At 36.3% G+C, this 22,250-nt stretch overlaps 1 protein-coding gene across 3 annotated transcripts in view; it reads left to right on the top strand.

The window, feature by feature from the left end:
* Positions 1-22,250, top strand: part of ARHGAP32 (Rho GTPase activating protein 32) — a 291,821-nt gene that overhangs the window by 20,559 nt on the left and 249,012 nt on the right. Inside the window, exon 1 of one of the 3 annotated variants that reach the window (XM_049109760.1) lies at positions 14,189-14,212. The exons of the other annotated variants lie outside the window; for them this stretch is intronic. The gene's annotated coding sequence lies outside the window, so the exon portion shown is untranslated. Of the gene's footprint in view, positions 1-14,188; positions 14,213-22,250 lie in introns of those variants that run through there. 3 annotated transcript variants of the gene reach the window in all.

Genomic DNA, 22,250 nt, shown 5'->3' on the forward strand with positions numbered 1-22,250 from the left:
TACAAATAACCCTGAGCCACTTAAGTGCCCCCAATTTTCAAACTCTTGGCAACAAGACTCCTGTTTTCCCCAAGCAGAATATTAGGTGGACCTCCAGTGTTTCTACTGGTGATTAGCATTTTGTTAGTATATATTCATCTGTAAAATAAGTGTATAATACTTACCTATTTTTATGAATGGTAACACAGTTCATGCATTTCTGGCTTCCAGTGTGTTGAAAACATGTGTGTTATGGTTTTAAGAATTTGTGCCTGCTACAGTGTTTTTTTTTTTTTTTTTTAAGATTTTATTTATTCATTCATGAGCGACACACAGAGAGAGGCAGAGACACAGACAGAGGAAGAAGCAGGCTCCATGCAGGGACCCTGACGTGGGACTCGATTCCTGGGATCATGCCCTGACCCAAAGGCAGATGCTCAACCTGTTGAGCCACCCAGGCATTTTCTGTTATAGTTTTAAAAACAGGTAATCATGTACTTACAGGAACACCTTCAGATCAGATGTTTGGAGAACACCTGATGCTTTGCCACCGATGTCAGTGTGAAAACCAGGAATTTATTTAGATATCTTTGAGGTTCAGTTTGTGATTACAAAAAAACCATTTTTAAAAAATATTTTATTTATTCATTCATGAGAGACAGAGAGAGAGAGAGAGAGAGAGAGAGGCAGAGACACAGGCAGAGGGAGAAGCAGGCTCTGTGCGGGGGAGCCCGACGTGGGACTTGATCTAAGGTCTCTAGGATCACGCTCTGAGCCAAAGGCTGATGCTCAACCCCTGAGCCACCCAGGCGTCCCTACAAAGAACCATTTTTTTCCCCATGCAGAGTTAGAGTATAAAATATGAGAAAGTCTTGACTTCTTTAGTGCTGATATGTGAGGCTAATTGAAAGCCTAACAACTGACCCAGAGTAAGTTTTTTTTTTTTTTTTCAATTTCTCTACAAAGGATCTAAGGATAAGTGTCAAGAGACAGTCATTTTTCTTTGTGTCCTACAGTGGTTTAAACTTAAGGTCAGTTCACATCTTGTATTTTAAGATAATGACATTGATAAAGGTATTAGGATTTTTTGTAGTTAGTTGTAAGGATTTTATTCTTTGAGATTTGATTTTAATTTAAATATGTCAGCAGCATTTGTTAACTGTGAATGCTTCAGCATTCTTAAAGTAAGGTCTTTAAGAAATAAGTCATTCTGTTTTAAAAATTATTTTTCCTAATGGAGTGTCTCCCACAAATTTAGTCTATTTATAATAATAATAATAATAATATATATATATATACACATATATATTTTAAAACCGTAATCAACTAATTACCATCTACTGGTGTTAAGTAGAGCCCATGATGCTTGAAAATTGGTGTAGCTGGCTGATATTTTAAGTTTAGCAACAATAAGAGATACTGATTCCTATTCAGGATATGGTATACACGTGTTTAAAAAGGAAGAAAGTTTAAAGGATTTGATTTCTTTTATGCTCTTTTTTTTAAAGATTTATTTATCTATTAGAGAGAAAGCATACAAGTAAGTGAGGGGAGGGGCAGAGGCAGAGAGAATCTCAAGCAGATTCAAGCACCGAGCCTGACAGGGGGTTCGATCCCATGACTGCGAGATCACGACCTGAGCCAAAACTAAGAGTCAGGTGTTCAACTGAGTATGCCTCCTTCCAGAAGCTCTGGATTTCCTTTCTTTTTTATGGCTGAATGGTATTCCTATGTACACATTCACACCAAATTTTCTTTATCCGTTCATCTGTGGGCGGACTCTTAGGGTCTCTCTATGTTTCAGCTATTGTGAATAATGCTGCAGTGAAAATGAGGTGGTGGTTTCATTTCCTTCTGGTATATATCCAGAAGTGAGGATTTTATATCATGTTTTTAATTTTCTGAGAAATTTTCGTACTGTTTTCCATAGTGGCTGTATCAAATGATGTTCCCACCAGCAGTGCCCAAGGATTCCCTTTTCTCTATAGCCTTGCCAATACTTTTTGCCCGTCTTTCTGAGGATAGGTATTTTAATAGGTGTGAGCTGGTATCTCATTGTGTTTTTTTTTTTTTTTTTTTAAGATTTTTATTTATTCATGAGAGATTGAGAGAGAGAGAGAGGCAGAGACACAGGCAGAGGGAGAGCAGACTCCATGCAGGGAGCCCGATGGTGGGACTCCATCCCAGGTCTTCAGAATCACACCCTGGGCTGAAGGCTGCGCTAAACAGCTAAGCCACCGGGCTGCCCCTCATTGTGTTTTTTTTTTTTTTTTTCCTCATTGTGGTTTTGATTTGAATTTCCCTGATGATTAGTGATATTGAACATCTTTTTGTGTACCTGTTTTCTATTTGTAGTGCTTCTCTGGAAAAATGTCTGTTCAAGTCTTCTGCCCATTTTTGAATCAGATTTTTAAAAAATGCTTTTTCTTTTTTAGGAAAAAATATGTTTGGTGTATATTGTATATATGTATTTTCTTTTTTGTTAGTTTCTTTTTAGTGTATAGTAACTGACTTTGTTGTTACCTCATTTGGGAAAACAGATAGGTCCCCACATGTATGTTCAACTATTCTATCTCTTGGGATACATTCTGACCTGCTATTTTAAAAACTTACCAAAGTGTGTAAAACCGTATTTTGAAATAATTTTATAACAGTAGCTTTAGTTAGCTTTAACAGCTCTTTATTTGTAAGTTGGTTAAACTAATAACATTAATTTGGTGGATATTTACTGCCTATTAGAAATGTATTTGTAAGAGATAAAAAGCATGCTTTTTATGCTCTTTATATTGTCAGAAATTAAAAAAAAGAGAGAGACCTAGAATAATTAAAAATTTTTAAAAAAGATTCTATTTATTTATTCATGAGAGACACACAGAGAGAGGCAGGGACATAGAGAGAGAAGCAGACTCCATGCAGGGAGCCCGATGCGGGACTCCATCCCAGGACCCCAGGATCATGCCCTGGGCCAAAAGCAGATGCTTAACTGCTGAGTCACCCAGGCACCCCTAAAAGTTTTAAAAAGATTTTAAAGATTTTATTTATTTATTCATGAGAGATACAGAGAGAGAGGCAGAGACACAGGCAGAGGGAGAAGCAGGCTCCCTGCAGGGAGCCCGATGCAGAACTCCAGGACCCCAGGATCACGACTGGAGCCAAAGGCAGATGCTCAACCACTGAGCCACCCAGGTACCCCTAGAATAGTTTTAAATGCAGTACAAACTTTTTTACAAGTTGAAGAAAAACTCAAAGCTTAAGAGTTATATTTTAATTTCATTGTCTAGCATGCCTGATTTAGTCTTTCATACGTATTGCTTATTTATGAACAATAAGTTTATAAGTAAATATTGTAATAAATAATACATAATAAATAAATAAGTTATTAGGTAAGTATTGCTATTTTGTTTATGAACAAAATGTTCATCTTGTCCGATTTCCATATTTTCTTTTAACTTGTCTGTGAGGGGCAGATGTTATTCCTCCATTTATATAAAGCTCCATTTATCATATTGTGATATGGTAATGGCTAAATGTAAACATCCATAAGTTTAGTTTTAAAAATCATCAGAATTTGAAGATTATTTCTTCCAAGTATAGTAGTAAAAGAAATTTGTATATATCATTGCCAGTAGCATGTTAATATTCTACTAAATAAGATTCTAATATGTAGTGACCCTTGAACAGCATAGGTTTGAACTCTGTGGGTCCAGTTAGACATGTGTTTATTTATTTGGTTTTAAAGATTTAAAAAACTTATTTATTCATGAGAGATAAAAGAGAGAGAGAGAGGTAGGGACATAGGCAGACAGAGTCCAGTGCAGGACTTGATAACAGGACTCTGGGATCACGACCTGAGCTAAAGGCAAACGCTCAACTGCTGAGCCACCCAGGTGCCCTGGAAATTTTTTTTTTACGAGTTGATAGCAAAAGCCATCAGGCATTTATTTACAGCTGCCCACCCCAGTCACTGCAGGATGGAATCGAAAGTGACTGGTCCAGAGGTTGTGCCTTTTGGCCTTTGAGTACACAGAGAGGCCTTCTGAGGCCTCAGCAGCCCTCCAAGACCCAGAACAGGCAAGGCTGTTGGTCTCCCCATGTGCTGATGGGGGTGGCTGGGTGGAGCACCCTGGGCTGGCAGGCAGTGGGCAAGGCTGAAGTGGAGGAAAGTGCCCAGAGGGCAGGGATGGTGCCATGCGGAGAGCCTAATGCCCCCACTTTCTCCTCCCTCAAGTGTGTCCAGAACTGCAGATGGCCTGAGGCCACGGATTACCTCCATGTGGGGGGGCACCTGTGCGGCACCTCCAGGATGCTGTTGCTGCCCCCACACTAGGTGTCTGCCACTGACCCAAGGCTGCCAGTCCACAGAACCTCCCATCCCAGGACCAGGCCTTGCTGTTGCTGCTGCCTGTCCCACCTCTGCAGACTTTGTCCACTAACAATACCTGCATTATTGTAAATTTATTTTCTCTTCCTTTTGATTTTCTTAATAATAATATTTTCTTTTCTCTAGTTTATTGTAAGAATACAGTATGTGATATATATGATATGTGTTAATCAACTGTTCATGTTATAGTTAAGTAAGGCTTTTGGGTAACAGTAGACTTAAGTTTAAGGTTGTATGTGGATTTTCAACTGTGCGGGGTGGGAGATCGGCACCTTAATAACCCCTGTAGAGTTCAGGGGTCAACTGTATTTAGTTTGCCCTTTTTTTTCCCCACTGTACAATTAATACTCTAGGAATCATTTAGGGAGATGTTTAGAATCTAAATTACTTTGATTCCTAGAACAAACTGCTTTATCAACAATTTGCTCCTGGTAGGAAGTGGTTTTCATACATTTATTTGTTTAAGTGTATATCATGAAAAGTATTTGGTGAATTCCTCATCCCTGCTTGCTTAGCATAGGATAATTTGGTTTTTACTGTCTTTTTCTTCTAGCATTACTGTCCAACGTAGGGGCCCTGGTTTTAGCATGATATAACTAATAAATTCATGTAGTTGGAGCTGTTGTGTTACAGGTGAACCTCTTGAAAGTAGGACGGAACATTCTGAAGCAGGAAAAAAAAGTTTTAGAAAAAATTTTCAGATTAGTCTTAGCTAGATTAGTGATCTGAAACATAATATTCTTAGTGTTTTAGGGTTATGGACTTCAGAAGTACAAAAAAAGAAACTCTTGGTTAAGTCAGCCTATAAGGCACTAGTGGTTTAGAAATGTTTCTGAATTAATTTTATGCAGCAAAATCTGGAATGACTTTTTTCTTTTTCCTTTAAAGTCTTTTTCTTCTGTTTAGTCCTGTTCAGAGCCACCTTATATCAATTTCAATACTATTTCTGTATTCCTATAGTCTTTGCTATATGATTTATTCTTTTTGCTTCCTTCAGCTGTCTTCCTTTGCACTTTGTGCCCATGAAAGTAAAAAATCTGAGATTGGACTGGTTTTCTCTGGGGAGAATCATGTTTAGCACAGTATTGGTGGCTCAGTAAATCTTAAGTAGCGTTGCCAACCTTTTGGAAGCGTTTGCCTTAGTTAGAAACAATTATGGAAAGTTTTCTATGTGGACAACACTCTCTTATCTTGGTATCAGCAAAGTCCTTTCAACATCTTGGTTTAGTTTGTGTCTGTGTAGTTAGTTCCGAGCTCTGCTGGTAGAAAAATTTCTTTCAAATGTGCTCATGCACTTCCTTTTGTGATTACCTATTGGTTAAATTTTTGGGGGATGTGTAATTATTTTTTGATTATTCAGCTAAATGAACAGTATCTTACTGTATTAAGAATAGATTTTGGAGATTACTATTAGCACATGCAAGATGTAGGAATTTCTTTAAAAATTGGTGGTTTAAGTGGATAATTTTCACAATTAAATGTATGAATTTTAGTTATTAAAATGTGCAGATAAAGGTAAAATTACTTGTACTTTATTATGCATTTGTATTTATGCTTTTAGGCTCTTTTTTATTTTAAAGTAAACTTCATAACTTTGAGAGCTCTTATTAAAGCATATTTATTGTCAGATTTTAAGAAAGAACTTTTATATTTATAACTTTGTATAAAATCCCATTATGCATTTCTTTACTTTTTATCGTGTACTATTTAAAATAGAGAAGGACAAGATGAGAAAAATCCTGAAAAACAAAGTCAATGAAAGCTTTACAAGTATGATAATTATGACAAGAAATCATAAGACCATTAGTACCAGTGATGTTCTTTGTGTTTGGCTAGAATCAACATTCATTTATGCCCAGGTAAATAAATTATTTTGTTCACAAAAGAGATTTAATAATTTATGGTTGAAGCGTAAATGAAATACTGTGGCCCTTCAGTTAAGTAATGCACATGCAGGCCTCGGATGTAAAAGTTCAGTCAGTGTGGTTGTTGCAGCTCATGTCATTGAAGGAACGGCACAAAAGTTTGTTTGTAACTACCATGGAACTGAGTACAAAGACGCCAGTGACCTTTGAACTTCTGTGGCTGTGCATCTGAACAAGGAATTGTTTGAGGATGGGAAAAGCTGCCAGTAGACTTGGGATATGCTTTCCCCTTACTTTCTACAGAATTGCTGAATGACCCTACTCCAGAAAAACAAAAAAGTAAAAACCAAAGGAAAAAAAAAGCCAACAACGAACGCTTAATTGGAAGAAATTCTTATTAGTCTCAGAAGAATCTTATGTCCACACAGCTAAATCTACTCAGGTATTCATATCTCAAAGTGATAGTCTCTATGAAAATGTTATCTTCACTTACAAAAAAGGCAACAACATTAATTACTGCCATTTTATGCATGGACAAGGCTGGTGGAGGCTTGTGGATTCCTTCCTCTGCAGTTGTTATCTTTTTAAAACCTCTCCTCCAGCTCTACTGGTTGAAAAATCCTTCTGTATCTGGGTCACAGCAATTCCTTAGTTTTCTGTTACATTGTTTAAAGGTCGGGCATTATTCAGAGAGTGAAACCCATAAATATTTGTCAAGTAAATGAGTGAATTAATAAATATACAGGAAAAGAGTTGTTTTTTGTGTGTGAGAAAATAGGAATAATGGCATTTGTAGTACTTTTTTTTTTTTTTGTTTTCTCCCAAGGTAGTTAATAAAAATCTAGTAACATCTCTCACTAAGGGAATACCATAAATAGAGTATCTCTTCTATAGACAGTCACTCAGCCTTTGAGTTTACTTCTCTTGGTTGTACTAGCCAGTGTTCAAACTGGGCTCAGGTAACAAGGTTTTGTTTCAAAGCTGTTTTTCAGAAGTCTGAGGAATCAGTCCTGCTGTTACCATTTTGGAGAAAAGTTGGCTCTTGCTTATTAGGTTGCATATCTCTTTTAACTATGATTAATAAAGCAGGATGTTTGTATTTGAAATCAGTGTGGCGATACACTGTTACATAGTGCACATGGTTTGAGGTAGTTCCTCTTTGCCATCAATTATGCCTGTGTACATTTCTTTTCATACACTTTTAGGTAGTTCTTTTTATGATCAGTGGTCAGACCATAAATTGATCTATAGGTTATGATAGGTTATGATAAACTGCAGAGATCAGAGATCATATTCCTTAACTGTAGCCATGGAGATTGGAATGTCTTGACTTCATGAGCAACTTTGTGAGTGAGAAGGGGTAAAGTGTGAAAAATTAGTATGGTAGTTATCATAAAAAAAATGCCTTCTTCTATTATTTATTTGAGAGAGAGAGAAAGAATGAACAGGGGAAGGGGCAGGAGAGGCGAGGAAACCTAAGCAGACTCCCTGTGGAGCATGGAGCCCAACATAGAGTTAGATCTCACCGCCCTGAGATGGTGACCTGAGCCGAAACCAAGAGTCAGATGCTTAACTGAGCCTGGGTGGCTCAGAAAAATGACTTTATAAATAATTTTTAGTAACTTTCCTAATGTGTATATGTATTAATATAGATTTATGAGAAGTTTAATATAAGTTTTTAACTGATAACCTGGAGAATTTTATTCATTATATTCCATATGAAAAATTACTTAGGAGGTGTAGCTTTGTGTTTTGATTTAACAGCTACTTTTATGAAATAGAACAATTTACAGGCAGAAAAATGCCTTGGATGACTAGGGCCTGCATGTGTTCATTGTCCTGGAGACTAGCTACTCTGTGGAGGTAGACATGTAGAATGGGGAGGACTGTAGCTGCAAAGGGAAAGTTGGGCTGTCAGGGAAGATGGTTGAAAGAATGGGATCTGGGAGCTGGATCAGGATGAAAAGAGGGACATAAAAGGTACAAATAGCTACAGAGGAGCCTTCTTTCAGATCCCAATCTGAAGGAAACCAGAGAATGGAATCAGAACAGTCAACTGCGGGCATTGGATGATCTTTATCTGGTAGACCAGACAATCCTTAAATGTTTCAGCAATTAAAAAAAATTAAACTTCCTTAGGTTAACTGATGTATATCTTTATTTATTTATTTATTTATTTATTTTTTTTATGATAGTCACACAAAGAGAGAGAGAGAGAGAGAGAGAGAGAGAGAGAGAGAGAGGCAGAGACACAGGCAGAGGGAGAAGCAGGCTCCATGCACCGGGAGCCTGATGTGGGATTCGATCCCGGGTCTCCAGGATCGCGCCCTGGGCCAAAGGCAGGCGCTAAACCGCTGCGCCACCCAGGGATCCCTGATGTATATCTTTTATTCAGTTTTAGCTTTGGTTTATTTTAATTAAAATCTTTCCTGCGATACATACTGAACTTTGTTGTGATGGTTTAATGGGATATTTTTTTGAGAACAAGTAAACCTTAGCACGATACAGAGACTGTATTTGACAAAATGCTATAGAATTGTCATGCAACATTTAGTGAATTGAACAATCCCTTTTTAGAATGTTGGGTGAAATGTGTGAAGTTACTCTTTTAGACAAAAGTAAGAATTTTGAATAGTCCACCCCATTTCATTAAATGGATACTTTATGCAGAAAAAAAGATAAAAAGGAGGGCTGAAGAATATGGGAAATACTGGTTAAATATGGCATTATTTCCACCTACTTTTTTGAGAGGAAAAGTTTGTGTTCTGGTAACTGTGTCAGAAGAGTGCCATGTTACTTGAGTTTATGAAATGGCAAATGCTAAGTGAAGTTAATTTGATTGAGTGATGAATAATGCTTTTTAAGTCAGAAAAGGACAGACTGAGAATTCACTATTCTGAAAAAAATTTGTCAGAAAATAAATACTCTCTTTAGGATTTAAGAAGTTCTGTTGTTTTTTTTGATTCATTATTAACTTACTAAATCCAAGAACTATTTTAGAGAAGTTTGTTTATCTTTTGGTAATTAAAAAAAAAGATTAAAGTTGAAATATGAAAGGAAAACAATCTGGACATCTTGTGAATTGCTAGATTAAAAAAATATATATACACTGTATTCAATATTGGTAAGCACATTAAGTTCTCCTCATAGTTGGGGCAGATTTCAGATTGCCTCTCTAATATCCATTTCTCCCCTTTGCCTTCCTAATAGGATGCACGTTTTGTTACAAACAGAAGTATGCCTATCTTAAATATTTCTTAGTGTCTCATTCAGCTGGAGTAGCCATGTGACAAAGTCCTCGTCAGTGAGGGGGTAGGCAGAGATGTCTGAAGTTTTTGGGAAGCCCTTCTACCCATTTCTTTTCTTCTTGCCTGGAAATTATACATGATGCCTGAAGCTGATCCAGTATTCTAGAGACTTTCAGAGAAAAGCTGAGAGATTTACAGAGATCTTAGCCCATATTTTCTTCAGCTGCCAGACCATCAGCAAGCGCCTTTTTCAGAACTTCCATTTCATGAGAAGAGTAAGCCCCTACCTCGCTTAAGTTACTGTAATTTGGACTTCCTGTTACACACATCAGAATATTATTCCTAACTGATAAAATAATTTATATGCCCATTATGATGTATTTTCAGGAGATTTGGAATCTTCTGGTAATAATTTAACAAGGGATTTATCTGACTTCAAATCCAGAAGACCCTAGGATTTGGGGGATTATTTCTGTCTTTTAGATTTGATTGGACCAGCTGGATAACCAGCTGGATGGATAGTGGTTACTGCTGGAGGTTTGAAGGACATGCAAGGAAGTATTCAAACTAGTTTAGCATTTCCCGCTGTCATTTTATCCTCTTTCATTTCAAACCTCTGGCTTCATCTGGGCCCATAATCTATGTTCAAACTATTAGAGCTCCTTCTGAATGAAGGGGATTCTGGAAGATACAGCACAATTAGGGTTGTCTGGATTGGTTAACGAGAGAATCTGACCGATGACCTGATCTCCCTCTGTATCAAGATGAATTGTGGAGATTGTCCTTCCACACCCTCCTTTATAAAACTTACTCATGTGTGATATACATACCGGGGAGGGGCGCCTGGGGGGCTCAGTGGTTGAGCATCTGCCTTTGGCTCAGGTCGTGATCTTGGGGTCCTGGGATTGAGTCCTGCATTGGGTTCCTCACAGGGAGCCTGCTTCTCCCTCCGCCTGTGTGTCTGCCTCTCTCGGTGTCTCTCATGAATAAATAAAATCTTTAAAAAGAAATATACATACAGGGGAGAGTACACAGATCATACACATATAGGTCTGTGACTTCGCAAACAAATGTGTTACCAGCATCTGATCAAGTAAACAAAGAAGTTCCTCTATTGCCCTTGAGGATTATGACTCTCCAGGCTTCTAACAGTATAGATTAGTTTTTGCCTGTATTTGTGTGTCATGTACATGGAATCATGCAGAATGTACTCTAGTGTCTGGCATCTCTTATCGGCATTCTCTGTGAGATTTATCCACATTGTTACTTATAATTATAGATCATTCATTCTCATTGCTTTTAGCAATTCCATTGTGTGCCTGACTATTCCAACTTATTTATCTCATTACTCTTGCTGAGCATTTGGGTTGTTTCCAGTTTTGACTATTAAGACTACTGCTGCTAAGAGCATTTCTAATACGTATTGTTTGGTAAACATATGTAAGTATTCTGTTGGGTATATACCTTGGGATGGAATTGCTGGATCATAGGGTATCAGCAGTGTACGAGCGTTTTAGCTTCTTTATGTTTTCACCCGTATTGGATATTGTCAGTGTTGTTAACTGAGTCATTCTGGTGGGTGTATATTCTGTGAAGTACCTGTTTAAGTCTTTTGCTCATTTTTATGCTGCGTTGTATGTCTTTTCTTATTGTTTGTGGGACTCCTTTTTTTTGTATCCTGGATACTAATCCTTTCATACTTGTGAATATCTTATCCTCTTCTCTGAGTTAGTCTTATACCCTTAAGTCTCTTTTGAGTATAGGTCTTCATATGATTCAGTTTGTCATCTTTTCCTTTATGGTTAGTGCTTTTTTGGCTACTGTTAAAGAATATCTTCATCTACTGTTAGTATCACAAAGCTGATGATCTCTATTTTCTTTTATAAAAGCTTTATTGTTTACCTTTTTTATTTAGATCTACCCTGATTTTTGTGTAGAATATGGGGAAAGCGGAGGGGGGGAGGTCACAGTACATTTTTTTCCATGCAGGGATTTAGTCGAATCAGCACTATTGATGAAAAAGATTATCTTTCCCCCCCGGACCACATGGTCAGCCTTGTCATAATCAGGTAATCAAATATGTGTGGATTTTTTCTGGACTCTTGTATTCTGTTCTATTAGTTTTTCTTCCTTTTTGTGAATATCATACTGTCTTAATTAGTATAATTTTATAGCAGGGTTTGTTAACTTTAGTGTTAAGTTCTCCAGTTTTGTTCTTTTAAGATGGCCTTAGCTGACCCTTGGTGATTGTCAACTGATTAGGTGAAGTTAATGTTCATTTTGTATGCCTTCTAACTTCTACTGTATATACATCTTTCAACCAACTGACTGAAATACTGGCTTATCTACTTAGCTATCAGGAGAACCCAGTCAGAACCTCTAACCTCTTAATGGATTTTCAGATTTGTTGAGTAAACAGAAAATAATTTCTTGGTGCACACATAATGCATCACATTTGAAATCAGTGCTCACTTTTACCATAAATCACTGCAGTGTGCGGTAATCAAATATTTAGTTCAAATGTGTGTATTTAATTGCTCTGATGCTTAATTTTCTCATTTGTAAGTAATCAGCAGTTTTGTTTATCATGACCAGCTCTGTAGATGCCATGTTTAGGAATTAGTTTGCTTCAAAAAGATGAAACAGGACTAGTGAAATAAAAATAAGACGAATCCATCTGGAAGAATGAATCATCTGTGCATGACATTTAAAGGCAATGATCTTTGTTAGTAATATGATATTGTCAGTTGGAAGAAATTTCTCCTCAATATCCTGCCTTCTTTTCCCCTTCCATTTCATGTTGATTCAGTTGGGGGAAATCACAAGGTTTTAAAGTAAAATAGTAATTACTTTTCTTCTGAGTTGATCATTGATAATTTCACTTATTTTCTTTGGAAAGTAGAGAAGAGGAAGGAGGAAGAGAAGTTGGGAACATTCTGGATATAGTAACTATGTGTTCCGAATTCCCATATGATACATGTCATCATGCAGAATATGTCATTTAAAGCTGAGACTATAGGGACGCCTGGGTGGCTCAGCGATTGAGCATCTGCCTTTGGCTCAGGGCCTGATCCTGGAGTCCGGGGATTGAGTCCCACATCAGACTCCCTGCAGGGAGCCTGCTTCTCCCTCTTCCTGTGTCTCTGCCTCTCTGTGTGTCTCAAGAATGAATAAATAAAATCTTCAAAAAAATAAATAAAACTGAGACTGTGTTGGGAGGTTGAAAATACATGATCATTACAATAACTTTGGGAACTTTTTTCTAGTTTTTAGAATAGGGACCAAATGATCAAAGATCTATATGCATTTGGGCTGTGTTTCTTTTCCTCTTTTAATTAATAAAGTAATGAGTTACAAGGGTTTATATTTGATTCAGAAATTGGAACTGACTGTGAGTAGGCATATAAGGCTCTGATCATATCCATTTTAATACTTATTATTTTTAAGGATTTTATTTATTTATTCATGAGAGACACAGAGAGGGAGAGAGGCAGAGACACAGGCAGAGGGAGCAGGCTCCCTCATTCCTCTCTCTACCTCTTCCATTGCAGTTCATTCTTCTCCATTTTGAAGCTGGAATAATTTTACTGAGATGCCCATGGGGAAATTCAGGGAGCTTCCCTTGGTGATATTCCCTGGTTGGGTTCAGGGTTTGGCCCAGAGAAAGGCTTAAAGCATGCCGGGTAAAGAAAGTAGCATTTACAAAGGCTTTAATGTTTTAAACCATGGCAGCATTGTTTCATCAAGGAGACTGCCTCCAAGAAAGACTGCAGTTCTTTTAAACCTAATAGTCATTTACCTCCAGGCATGCTGGCAGAGTCAGTCATATTACTTTATAGTGGTGTATTCTTGCTTTAATTCAAATACAAGTATGCTCTTTTTTTTTTTTTTTTAAAGTAGGCTTCACACCCAGCATGGAGCCCAACATGGGACTTTAACTCATGACCCTGGGATCAAGATTTGAGCTGAGATCAAGAGTCAGATGTTAACCGACTGAGCCACTCAGGCACCCCAAATACAAACATGCTTAAATCTTGTTTCTCTTACACAGTTGAATTTGGAAGACTTGTTCTGCCGTTGATACCTAATGACTGGTTCCTATTAACACTTTCCTGGAGTATTTCACTTACTCTGTTGCTTTTTTTTTGGTGGTGGGGGGTTTACTAGAAATAACTAGTTTGTAATGGTGATCAGTATTTTGCCCAGTTCAGCAAATATTTTTGATGAGTTGGAATTTCTTGTTGAGGACCGAAGTTGCCAACTAAACTCTTAATTGAAAGCACTGTATTAGTACAGGCAGCATCCTGCAAGCGGTACAGTTAGTCAGGGACTGTTTAACTGACCACTGTTGCTTCTCAACCAGTTTTTTGACAGTACATCTCAGTGGGGTTTGTTGCTTTATTCCGTTGATAATCAGAGACTGGATATGGCTATGGCTAAGAGTAATGCTGTTAGGGTCGAAATAGACTGATTAGTGTTAAGGGATGGTAAAAATGTTAAAGATCGTAAAAATATACCATGCATATAAAGTTAATGTTAGTTTAGCATTGGTCTCTTTTCTCTCTTTTCTGTAATGGTGACAATACAAGGGTGAGGCATGTAATCACACTGGAATGTTTGTGGGAAAGCTCCTTTGTTGTCTTTTTTTTTTTTTTTTTTTTTAAGTAGGCTCCATGACCAACGGGCTTGAACTCCACCCTGAGATCAAGATTCCCATGCTCTACGACTGAGCCATACAGGTGCTCCTATCCTTTGTTGTTTTAAACTTTCAATATTTTCTACTCTACTTCTTAGATAATATTTTAGTTACAAATATGTGGCATTCATGTATTATAGATATGTTTCAATAAGATTATTAGAAATATTTCTTTTTTTAAAAAAACTTTTTAAAAGATTTGTTTTACAGAGAGACTGGGGGAGGGGCAGAGGGGAAAGGGAGAGAGAGTATCTCAAACAGACTCCATGCTGAGTGCAGAGCCCAGCGTGGGGCTCGATCTTACAACTCAAAAGTTGTGATCTGAGCCAAATCCAAGAGTCAGTAGCTCAGCCAACTGAGACACTCAGGTGTCCTAAGATTATTAGATTTATTTCTGTCAGATATGTAACAAATACATAATCTTAAAATGTAGTTGGATTTAAACATTGAGCTTAAGCAAATTAGATGTCATTATCTGTGCTTTCCTGAATATATTTCATGTGTTCATATATTCCACTTATTTTTAAAAGTTTACTGTTTTATGCCATGTGGTTTTTACATTCAGAGGCACATTTTCTTCTTAGTGAAACCGTTCCAAGATTTTGTGTTGTAGGCTGATGGAAAAATGACTCATTTAACAGAATTGTATTCGACAGTCAGGACTATTGGAGCACATCATATTTCATTAAGGGAAAGATGCTTGAGAAAAGGAGTCTGTTAACCAGATACAAGTATTGGTGTCTTTGCTAACTTCATTATCTTATCACCATCAGCTTTGGAGTTACTTAGTAGTGGGTGCCTCATCAAGATAGGGTCAACTTACTTTCTTGTCTACTGTGGTAGAATCTTCACCAATATCTAATAAATCACAACTTGCTGGTTTAAAGGGTTTTTCTTTAAGGATTTTTTTTTTTTTTTTTGACAGAGGGAGAGAGAGAGAGAGCACAAGCAGGGGGAGCAGCAGAGGGGAGGGAGAAGCAGGCTCCCCACTGAGTAGAGAGCCCTGTAACAACTTGCTAGTTTAAATAATAATGTATTTTCTGGATCTAAGCCAAATTTGAGGTTAGATTTTAGCATTTAGTATGACTTCTTAACATCTGTTTCTTGAATAAATGACTTTTTAAAAGGCGAAAATAATGTAATGGAATTCATACAGTGAAATGGTGTGATTTTTTCTGAGGGGCATTTTAGGAATGTGTATCAGGAGTCTTGAAATGTTACTTTTGGCCTAGTAATTCCATTTTTAGAATCTTGAAAGTAATGTAACATGTACAAAAAGATTTAACCAAAGATACTCAGTGTAGTATTATGTCTAATGGTGAAAATTTAATAAATCATAATGTCCAACAAAAAAAATAATTATGATGTATCCATATAGAGGAATGTTACCTATTTATAAAGTTTATTTCTGAAGATTATTTAATAAGAAGAGAAAACCATGATATAAAAGTGAGAGGAAGAACTCTGCAACAAGTTGAGCTGTATTAGATAATAGCAAGTAAAACATAAATTAGACTTTATATATACAGACCTGGAAAGATCATCAAACCACATTAAATGCAAAAAAGCAAGTTGTAGTATAATGCACACACAGAAAAAAGTAAGATATTTATAAAAATGCATTAAATGAATCATATTTAAGGCAGCCTGCGTGGCTCAGCGGTTTTGCACTGCCTTCAGCCCAGGGTGTGATCCTGGAGCCCCGGGATCGAGTCCCATGTTGGGTTTCCTGCATGGAGCCTACTTCTCCCTCTGCCTGTGTTTCTGGCTCTCTCTGTGTCTCTCATGAACAAATAAAATCTTAAAAAAAATGAATCATTTTTATATTCATATATAGGCATGTGAAGGCATAGAAAAAAGGTCTGGCTTGTCAAATTATTAATGGCAGTGACTGCAATTGGAGACAGGAAAAGGTGTGCTTTGACTCCTACTTGAATTTTAACAATTAGAGAATATTTGTATATTAATTGTAACTTAAAGTAAAGAATTAAAAAGCCCTGAAACTTAAGATTCTATTTGTAAAGAAAAAGATTCTCTAAAATATAAGCAGAGATTATCTCTGGAAGATAGTTCACATAGTTCTTAACCTTTCTATTTGCATCTTTCTGTACTTGTAAGAATTTTGACAATGAACAGGGGTTATTTTTTTAATCAGAAATAAGTAGTTAAGATTTTTTAAAAGGCTGAAATCACAGGTAATAGCAGCATAATCTTGAGTAAAAATTGCCTTGATTCACATCCTGCCTCTGCCATTGACCAACTGTGTGATCTTGGTGGGGATGGAGGTGGTGGGGGCTGCTTTATTTTTTTCACAGGATTATTTTTGAAGATTATTATTTTATTTATTTATTTATTTAGTTTTGAAGATTAAATGAGATATAACCTATATAGCTTAGTTTTATAGTGTCTGCCGTACATTTGGTGCTTACACAGGTTAATTTCCTTCTTGTTTTTCTCTTTAAGACATAATAGATAAAACTGTAAAAACAACGAAAAGATACCATAAACTATTGGCAAAAACACAAATGTATCCAAGAATTGAATAGTTGAAGAGCTTATGATATGATGGTCTTAGGAATAACTCTACTATGGGATAGAAGGTGGGAATATTCATTACAGCAAAACAAAGAGTTTTGATATTTCAGTTCTGACGATAAACAGAAGCAGGGTATGAGGCCTCAGGGTTCTGTATGAACCAGTTGTTACTCAGCAATAACGTTGTTTTCTCAGTACAGCTTATATAATTCCCCACAGGTTCAACCTGATTAGTGTTTTAAAGCTGTGTTGTAGATGAGTTTTTATTCATCTTGGCTATTGGTATTAAGAAACAAAGGTATTCAGGATTTTGGGATAAACGTCTTGTAATAGCAATTCAATATGTAAAATGAGATATCCATTAATTTTAGAGGTTATATTTCAGTGGCATAAGGTAATTAGTGAAAATAGACACCAACATAAAATTCCAAAAGCAGGTAACAGTTATATTATTCTTACACAGATTTATTAGAAGTACCATAGAAATACAGACATTTGCTTTTTTCCCATTTTTGCAGAGGAGGTTGTATCACAGGCTTGAAAGAGGAAGACTAACTGAAATTAAACAGCTAGTGAAGTGGCAAAGCAGAGATCTAATCCTAGATACACATGGGACTCCAGAAGTACCAGCATGGCTGCCTCTAGTATTGCTGCCTCTAGATGTTTTCAGAAAAAGAAGCATTTTTAAAAAAAGGGCTAAGAGGTTTGGAGGATATCAAGTGTTTCTATTATTCCATTTGTTTCCTTTTTTAGTCACATTGCTCAAATGAATACGTTTGATATCATTTATGGCTATATTTTTTCTTACAGTCTTTCTCTTGAATTGCAGCCCTTCAAAAATGCCACATATTGAAAAACAGTTTGGGATAGATTTTCATGTGGTAGAAAATGAGTATACTTTGGGAAACCACTTTGGTTGTATGACTCTGAGTCAGCAGCAGGGTCTCAGCTGGTTGTGACGAGGCCATGAGCACCACTTTTCTTGAGTCTCTACTAGTAATAAAAAAATCTCAATATCAATACCAGCCCATTGCCTTTCATAAATACATGAAATTCTTCAGCATCCATCCCTCTGAGTTCATTTCCACTTTGGTATATATGTTTTCCTTTCTTTTATGTGATCTTTTTTTCCTAAAAAGCAAGAAATGTCCTGGAACATACTGTCTTTTCAGCGAAACCTTATCCTCTTTAGCTTGTAGGTTAATCAGTGGTCACTGTTTTTTTGTGTCTCTATAGGGTCCTTATATCTTTAACTTGCCACATAGTGTCTTGACTCATTACTGGTGATCTTGGAAATTTTGTGCTGTTTTAATGAATTCTAGAATGGTTTTGTTTTGACTGTGCCTCTTATTTTATGGTACCTATTAATCTCCTTATTTAATTCAGTAAATTATTGTCATCTGTGCACTATATAATTTGTTGTAAGAGCTAATCTGAGTGGTATTGTGTTGTCCTTTTCTTTGGTTTGGTAAATGATCATGTGAGGGAGGAAGTGCACTTCAAGCTCCAGGAGGAACTCAGCTTTACCCACTATACTGTGTGTTGCACAGCACCTGGTACAAAGTAAGTGCACAGTAAAACTGAGTTTAGGAAGGTATGGCTATGCAAAGCTCTAGTAGAAAAAGCCATGGGGTTATAGTTAACTATAGCCAAAGTCGTCAGTGCTATTGTTTGGGCAGGGTTTTAGGGTAGAGGAGACACAAGAAAAGGAAGAGAGGGAAAATTTAACCAGGCTTTTGGAAATCTGTGGAAAACCAAGTAATAGTGATAGTGATATGTGGAAGACTCACATTCTAGGTACTGTTCTATGAGCTTTATATGTAGCATTTGATGTAATCTGTGCAGAGTACCAACAACTACACAGCGAAGAAATAAGAAGGCAGGGAAATGTTCTGGTTAACCTAGGTAAAAGGGTGTGAGGAGTGATAGAGGTATAAAGCACCATTTATAAAGATGTTTTATATAGGAGTTGTTGAGGTACTGGTGGAACACGGTTGAATGATTTCTTCCTTTCCTTCTTCTTTTTAATAATCTCCGTATCCAACGTGGGGCTCGAACTCACCACCAGGAGTCCAAGAGTCGTGTGCTCTACTGACTGGGCCAGCTAGGTGCCCCAGTAGAATGATTTTCGATTAGATTTATTAGATTTTGGTTAGAGGTAAATTAAAAAAATTTCAAATAATACTGCAATCAGAAAATGAGAGCCAAGACATAAATAAAAGTGCTTTTTGAACCTGATCCCAAGAAGTCATTCTTGGTGTAAAATACTATGAGGCAGATATTATGGAATGTTAGGCTAATATAGACTCCAGAAGAAAGTAGGTTTTCCCTAGATTTTATTATTTTTTTATTTTTATTTTTATTTTATTTTATTTTATTTTATTTTATTTTATTTTATTTTATTTTATTTTATTTTATTTTATTTTATTTTATATTCTTTTTTGATTTTCCCTAGATTTTAGATAGGCTGGCTAAAATAAGCTTTCAAAGCTCCTTTCAGTTGGAGTCTATGACTTGATCAGATTGGATGTAAATAATTTTGAAGGAAGATGTTTGGTTTCTTCATTTGTCTTTTATTAAACATATTTATGGTTAATTTAAAGTGAAGATAGAAAAATGATTAAAAGGAAAATTTCTGTTGACTCAGTTTAATTTTAGGAGCTATTGAGAAACTAGTCCTCTGCATTCCTTTCCCACAGATACTTCAAGTTTTCTAAGTTATTTGTAGGAAATACTTTAAAAAATGTAATTCTGTTCTGTTTTGCTCTTGCAAAGGTTTTTATTTTTCTGAAAGCATTTTCACTAGAATGCAAAAGCTGTGCTTATAAGTTTTGCAGTGTTGTAATGTGTTAAAAAATGCCCTTTAAAATAGATAGATGGAAAATTGCTATATCATACCTTTTGTATGTTGTAAAAGAAAGTCTTTTTCTTCCCTTAATGTAGGAGTGGAAAATGAAATAAATTGATATTTATAGATCTTTTTGAAGGCAGATTAGTAAAATTGGATACATTTTTCTTCTGGTGGAAATATTGTCAGAATGGTGGTTTTTTTCTCCTCCTTTGTTGCTTGTTTTTTAGGAGGTCTTAAAAATTTTTAAAAAATCTCATAGGTTATTTTGAAGTCATCAAACAGGAAGTGTGAGTGCTTGTGAAGACAAACCTATGAATGAATTTGATTAATCAGTTAAAAATCTTATGACTGCTGGCAACTTGCCTCATACCCAACTTTGAGTGGATAGAACTAGGTCTGTACAATATTTAAATTAAATTAAAAACTTTTAAGTTCAGTCTATTTAAATAAAACAAAAACAAATTATTCACCCCACTGCCTTCCCCTCTTGTAGACAATCTAGTCTAAGTATCTATGGGCTTGTTTTTGTTTTTGCTTTTTTTAAGATATAAGAGAGATCGTATAGTATTTACCTTTCTCTGTCTTATTTCACTTAGGATAATGCTCTCAGGGTTCATCCATGTGTCACAAATGGCAAGATTTCATTCTTTTTGATGGTTGAGTAATATTACATTGTGTGTATATCACAGTTTCTTTATCCATCCATCAAGGAACATTTATGTTCTTTCCATATCTTGGTTATTATAAATAGTGCTACAATGGATATGGAGGTGTATATATCTTTTTGAGTTAGTGTTTTTGTTTTCTTTGGATAACTACCCAAAAATAGAATTGCTGGATCATATGGTAGCTCTGTTTTTAATTTTTTGAGGTACCTCCGTACTGTTTTCCATAGTGGTTGTACCAATTTACATTCCAAGGAGCAGTGCACAAGGGTTCACTTTACTCCACGTCCTTGCCAACACTTGTTATTTCTTGTCTTTTGATAGCAGAAGTTCTAACAGGTATGAGGTAATACTTCGTTATGGTTTTGATTTGCATCTCCCTAATGATTTATAATACTGAACATCTTTTTATGTACCTGTTGGCCATCTGTATGTCTTTGGAAAAATACCTATTCAGATCTTCTGCCATTTTTTAATTGGATTGTTTGTAGTGTGGTAGTTTTTTCTTTTTTTTTCTGTTGAGCTTATTAGTTCCTTGTGTATTTTGGATTTTATTTTAACCTTTTATCAGATACATGATTTGCAATTATATTATTTACTAGGTTGCCTTTTAATTTTGTTGATAGTTTCCTTTGCTGGGCGGCAGTGAATTTTTAGTTTGATTTAGTCCCAATTGCTTATTTTTCCTTTTGCTTTTGGTGTTAGATTCAACAAATTATACCAAAACCTATGTCATGGAGCTTACTGCCTTTGTTTGCTACTAGGAGTTTTATGGTTTCAGATCTCGCACTTCAAGTTTCTAATCCATTTTGAGTTAATTTTTGTGTGTGGTGTAAAAAAGGTGTTCAGTTTCACTCTTTTGCATGTGGCTGTTCAGTTTTTCCAACACCATTTATTGAGAAGGCTGTCCTTTCCCCACTGTTTGGACTTGTTACCTTTGTCGCAAATTAGTTGGCTGTATATACATAAGGCTATTTCTGGGCTGTCTGTTCTGCTCCACTGATCTGTTTTAATTGCTATTGCTTTGTAATATAGTTAGAAATCAGGAAATGTGATACCTCCAGCTTTGTGCTTCTTTTTCAAGATTGTTTTGCCTATTTGGGATCCTTTTTGGTTCCATACAACTTCAGGATTATTTGTTCTGTTTATGTAAAGACTGCCAGAATTGCATTGAATTTATGTTATTGCCTTGAGTAGTATGGACATTTTAGTATTATTAATTCTTCTGATCCATGAGCATGGAATATCTTTCTGTGTATTTGTTGTGTCTTCCTCAATTACTTTCAGTACTGTCTTGTAGTTTTTAATATACAGGTCTTTCACCTCCTTGGTTAAATTTGTTCATAGGTGTTTAATATTTTTTTGATATGATTGTAAATGGGAGTGTTTTCCTAATTTCTCTTTCTTATAGTTCATTATTAGTGTAAAGAAATGCAAAGATTTTTGCATGTTGGTCTTTTATCCTTCAATTTTGCTGAATTAATTTATTAGTCCTAACAGTTTTTTAATGGTGTCTTTAGGATTTTCCATATATAGTGTTATGCCATCTGCACATAGTGACAGTTTTACTTCTTTCTTTCCATTTTGCATGCCTTTTATGTCTTTCCCCCCTCCAATTGCCACAGTCTTGTGCAATCCAGGAATGCAAGCCCATCAGTCCACCAGAGCCAAGCGATTAAGGGGTGTATCTTGGACATCAGCTATAAAAACTGGGCACCAGAGATATGTATGGTTCCCATCCCAGAGACAGTGTAGCTTGGGAGCGTGGTAGAGGGTGAGTGTGAACGTAGTGCCCATTCTTCCTCCAGAGTCTCTGGAAAGGATTACAATAGACCTCTAGATGTGTGTTTAATTAGAAGCCTATCCCTTAGGCCACAGTTAGGATGGTTAGGTAATAGGCCTCCTCAGAAAGACAGAGCTTCTGGATTTGTTGCCTCTTGCAGTGCCCTTGAGGTTGTACGTGTTTAAGAACTCTGTTGGTTATAGTCCTGTGGGACCCATGAGCATAACCTCCACTTTCTATGAGTGGC

Source organism: Canis lupus, chromosome 5 (genome assembly GCF_003254725.2).
Source record: "Canis lupus dingo isolate Sandy chromosome 5, ASM325472v2, whole genome shotgun sequence".
Taxonomy (NCBI): Eukaryota; Metazoa; Chordata; class Mammalia; order Carnivora; family Canidae; genus Canis; species Canis lupus.